We start from the raw sequence: 5,615 nt of genomic DNA on the forward strand, positions 1-5,615 counted from the left end.
GGGCTTCTGTCGGAGCGGCGTGACGACGCTTCCGTCATCGGAAAATTCACAGGTCGAATGGGGAACAAAAGCCGAGAAGACAGCAAAACAGCACACGCAGAAAACACTCTGTCCAGCCCACGCGTGTGCACGGGAAACCCCGAGGTCGGGAATAACGGCTCCGTGGGAGTGAGGACTCGAATACAGGCGATTTTTTTCCCGAACTTTTAACATAAAAAAATCCAGCCAAAAGGGCAAAAGGTAAAGAAGACAAGGGAACAAAAAATCGCCACACAATAAATTAAACATTTACATACTGTACATCATTTTGTTTTATTTTACGAATATGATACCTACCCCGTATTACTGACAGATTGATCCTATCTAAATGTTCTCTAACCTTATTACCTGTTGCGAGGTTTAACACCATATCAAGCTCCTTTAGCCTAGCGTCCACATTTCAAAGCTGATCCAGTCCGTCTGGAACACAGAACTGAACAGACACCGCCTGCTGGCGAAGACCCCGATGACGTCACAGCCCCTCGCCGCGGCCGGCCGGCGCGGAGTCCAGCTCCCTGCGCGGGGAGTCACTCTCAGGCTCGGCCGGCTCGCCGCTGACTGCACCGCTGTGCGAAGGGAGATGAAAACAGGGGTCTTTCGCGACCTCTCCTCTAGCTCTGCAAGCAAAGCGGGCGGACTCGCCCCTCAGAGCCCGTGCGGTCCCCGGCCTGTGGGTGGACGGACAGGCGCCGTGTGGACGCGGACCGGCCGAGTGGTCGTTGTCGGTGCTGTAACTTAATTAATTAATTGCTTACACTTATATAGCGCTTTTTCTGGGCACTCCACTCAAAGCGCTTTACAGGTAATGGGGAAACTTGTGGGTGGAGATCGATATCTGCTCAGACCCCTTCCCAGAAATGTTTCCTCTCAGCAGACCGGTGAGGGTGAAGTTAAATGTGTCTTTTTAAATGATTTTCCGCGGCAGAAGGCCTCACACAGACACAGAGCCGATGGTGAGGTATGTTTAAGATTTTTCAGTAGATTGCGGCCCGAAGCTGCGGGAGGACCGGGTGTGCTGGGATTGGGAACTGGGCAGGGCTACATGCAGAGTGGAGTAACACAGCCATCTGTACTGGGATAACCCCTAAGCCGCATCACTGACGCCATTCTGGTACAGTTCCTACACGGGCCGTGTGCGGGGATGATTAAAAAAACAGGAGTATTAGCACACAGCGTGGGAGCACCTCATTCAATTCTAAAAAAATGAGCTAAAATTCACTAGTAGGCAAAGCGAAGTGGCAGATGATGACGTCTTTTAATGCGGACAAGCGCGAAGTCTGCATGAGGGCATAAAAAAAACAAATTCTACACCCGAAACAGGACTCGCTGAGCCAGAAGAGGGCTCCACAGCCGAAACGTTGTCTCTTTTCTTTTCCTTTCAGCAGGGAATAAACCTGCGCCCGTTCCTTTGCAGTCTACCCAAGCTGACGCAGCTCCCCACTAGAACTACTGATAATGATAATGAAAAACTTTATTTTATAAAACGCCTTTAAAGGTGGCTTCTCAAAGCGTTTTACAGAATGACAACAATAAATAAAAAGAATACACAAGATAAAACACAATTACAATACACAGAGGAGGCCGTGGATGGTGGTGCTAAGTATAGTAGGAGCAGAGGGGTGAAGAACAGAGCCAGTTCAGTAAAGGCTCTTCTAAAGAAGAAGGCTTTGAGTCTGGATTTGAAGGAGTTTAGAGAAGGTGACTCTCTGATATCCTTGGGGAGAGAGTTCCAGAGCTTGGGGGCAGAACAGGAGAAGGCCCTGTCACCCCTAGAGTGTAGACGGGCTTGGGGGACAGTAAGGAGAGCAGAATTTGAAGAGCGGAGGTTGTGAGGTGGGGAGTGGGGTGATAATAGTTCAGACAGGTACTGAGCTGCCCAGTCATGCAGAGCCTTGTAGGTGGAAACATGTAAATGCTGAAGACCAAGGGGCCCAGTATTGAGCCCTGAGGAACACCAGACTTGACAAGACCAATTTCAGACCTACGCCCATCAAGAGAGACAGAGTGACAGCGATCAGTGAGGTAAGACCTGAACCATTTGAGGGCAGTGTCAGAAACTCCCAGCACAGTCTCAAGACGAGGAAGTAAGATGTCACAGTCAACTGTGTCAAAAGCTGGTGAGAAAGACTTGGGTATTTACATTGAGTTAGCATTTATTTCTTCTAGGCAATGTGGGGACGCTCGAGAGGTGTCAGGTTAAACTTGTGCAAGGCACTAGTGAGACTGCTTTGAGAACACTGTGTGGAATTTTTCACCAGGTTACAGATCCATCCTTCCGTTTTCTGACCGCCTTGTCCAATACAGGGTGGCGGGGAAGAGCCTGGGGTCAGTTTCAGTTTTCCGGTTGCTTTGGGGAGTCGGATCAATGAACTGTAAGTGAGCCAGTCGGGTCGAACCCCTGTCCTCAGGTTCGTTCTCCAGCCCTTCTGCTCGACACGATGAGGCAGAGCACGCAAACAGCGCCGCGCCACTCTGGCAGCTAAATTCAAATTCCAACAGCTTTATTGGCACGACCGGTCAATGACAGAAAATGCCAGAGCCGATACAGTCAGTGCAACATCTGCAGACATTTACGACGCGGACGCACAGGCACATCCTAGGAACTTCAGGACGACACACGACACAACCACACAGCGACACGCGTTCGTTTCCTCTCTATCTCCTGCTGCAGACCGCGGAGCGCGCCTGTGACGAATAGCGGGGGGGGGGTAGCCGCGCGGGGGGCAGGGGATTGGGGGTCGCCGAGCTCTTTTGGCAGCTCGCGCAGGATGCACTCAGCATGACTCAACTGCTGCCGCTGCTGCAGCAAGAACAAGAGCACCATTCAAGTGGGTGGGAGAGAGAGAGGCGGGGGGGGGGGGGGGAGCTCGGTCTCCCCCTCTGTCAGCGCGCCGCTATTCAGGTCGCTCCCAGGCGGCCCACGCGCCTCAGATGACAGTTTACATCCCCGTTTCTTAGAAAGCTCTGCTGCACCCAGGCTCTGCGCGGTTCCTCTCGCAACGTCAGGAATGCTCTCTCATAAGCCTTTACACAGCATGGCTATAATAATAGCGACAGCAGTAACGATCTGCCTGCTCTCTGTGCTGTGCCCTGCCTGGCCAGCTCACGGCCACGTGAATGTCTTCATGGCTGGCAGTTAGCTCACCCCCCTGTTTCAGCATGCGGTTTGCATCCTGAGTTGTTTCTAGCTCTGTATTAATTTAGCATAATTGTACATCAATACATGAAAAATATATGGATCACCCAGGTAAAAGGTCTGGAGTGCAGTATAGCAAGAGAGATCATGAAAAGGCAAAGCGCATTTCGCCAAAAAGTGTTTACTAAATGGAATTTGAAGTTAGGTTAATATCCTTGATTTTTTGACAGCCTGCCTGTCTATTATTTTATTGATCGGTGATCCTGGAGGCTGGCATGGTGGCACAGCAGTTATTACTGCCTACGGCTCTGGGGCTCCGGGTTCAATTTTTGGGTTGCTGTCTGTGTGGAGTTTGCAAGTTCTCCCCGTGTTAGCATGGATTTCCCCCAGGTGCTCTGGTTTCCTCCCACAGCCCAAGGACATGCTGGCAGGTTAATTGGCTTCTGGGAAAACTGCTCCTGGTGTGAGTGTCTGTGCCTGTGTGTGCCCAGCAATTAACTGGCTTCCCATCCAGGGTGTACCCTGCCTTCGCCACTTGCCTGCCAGGATTGCGACCTGAATGGGATATAAAGTGGGTGAAGAAAATGCTGATGATTAAAGGACGAGGTACCTAAACAGCTCATCCCTGTTTCTGAACCCCCTCCTTATGCTTGTCCTTCTGTATTTCTGGATTGCTTTGATGGGATTGAGGCCAGAGCATTAATCTCAAATCTGCATTTCTCCCTGTGTCACGGAAACAGCTCTTTGCACCCCTGGCAGTGTGCTTCAGAGCGCAGTCGGGCAGGAAGCAGAGGTGCTGCACCCTCACACATCTTCTCCAGGTGCGCGGCTTCGTTCTGGACTCTCCCATTTGTCTTTCCATCCAAAATCGGATGACAGACAGGACCACCAGCTATTCCTTCACTCGTTTTTTTTTTCTCGTATCACATGTTTAGCACGTGATCAGCTGTCTTCACAGTCCAAGGTGCACGTTGCCATAAATAGCAGAAGCAGAATGATAAGCTGGGGGTACTGCGGAGTTCTCGGTAGGGGAGATTCAGTGTACAGCATGAGAGGCAGAGTCTCCACACTTGAAAGTGAATTCTGCCGTTTTTCATTTTCTGTCAGCTCTGCTGGCCTGCTGCTGTCCGGGGGACTGTGTCAGCTTCACTGCCTCTTCTGCTTTATTTTCATCTCCAGGGGTTAACAGCTCTTTGAAGTCGACAGACACATGGGATTCGAACCCACAACCCTTACTACTCCTCCACTCTCAGCTGCATTGCTGTACCCCTCCTGATGTATCCGATCCCCGATTCCTATACGTTCCGCATCACCTCAATGGAATGTCTGTGCTGTCTGATTACTAATCGCCGTTGATTGCTCCTTAAAAGCATTTAGGGGTGGAATTCACTCCAAGGAGTTTAAATGAAACATTTCTTAACACAAATTGATTTGAGAGCTAAAAATGGTTTCTGCTTTACAGATGTCATCTGTATGGACAGGATCTGTGAGACTGCACAAATATTTTGACTCTCTGCAACGTTTAATTAGTGTTTGCTGAAATCAATCAGTTATTAGCCATTATTACGGCATTTCTATGGATGGTTCTGGGGTGCTGTTAGCTTGTTATCTTTAGGTGTGGTTTTTCCAATGACAATAAAATCTTTGGAGCATTACAGCATATTCATAAATATGAGTATAAATAAAAACATAAATGCTATTTCTAGTTCAAGCCACCCCACCTCTGAAGACCAAATAAATGTACATATATGTTATTCAGAAATGGGAGTCACTTTATAATAACAGGTAGCTTGTGACGGATCAATTGGAAATTTGGTGTTTCTTCCTGCAGAATCTCATGCCCAGTTTGGAGTCTTAACTGGCATTTTAACTCACTGTCGTACTAGGACTACTACCTGTGACAAAAATGGTCGCTGCTAACACAGTTACAACACACCCAGATACAATGTGGAGGCTGAAGCGGATATTTGAAATGAACACTGATATTTCACAGCACAGGGTGCCCATCTGTCTGCGGCAGGTCTCCGTATTTCACGGCACCAGTTTCAATCCACAGCACGATTCCAGTGGGCCTGAGAGCACTGTGTTACATCGAATGTCTCCCCACTGGAACACTCCTCAAAATCAGCATTATTTTGAGTAATCTCTCCGCTATGATTCTCTCTCTTTATGTTTTTTTTTTTTTGAGGGTGAGAGAGCGGTACGTTTGTAAACATGTCATGGTTGGGATTGAGCTGCGAGAGGACCGACCGAGACGGGAACGCAGCGCCTTGAGATATCGCGTATCCCTGTGCCCGGTGCGCCACACTCAAGATGGCGTTTCCGGCCAGGACCGGGTTTCCATGGTTTCCGAAGCGCGTTTCCGGAGTCCTCCCCGCCCCGTCGGAGTCCAACCAACCCCATCGAGAGAAAAAAAGTCCTTCTGAGTCTTAAAGGGGAA

This window comes from Atractosteus spatula, chromosome 2, assembly GCF_055471065.1.
Source record: "Atractosteus spatula isolate fAtrSpa1 chromosome 2, fAtrSpa1.hap1, whole genome shotgun sequence".
In the NCBI taxonomy this organism is placed as follows: Eukaryota; Metazoa; Chordata; class Actinopteri; order Semionotiformes; family Lepisosteidae; genus Atractosteus; species Atractosteus spatula.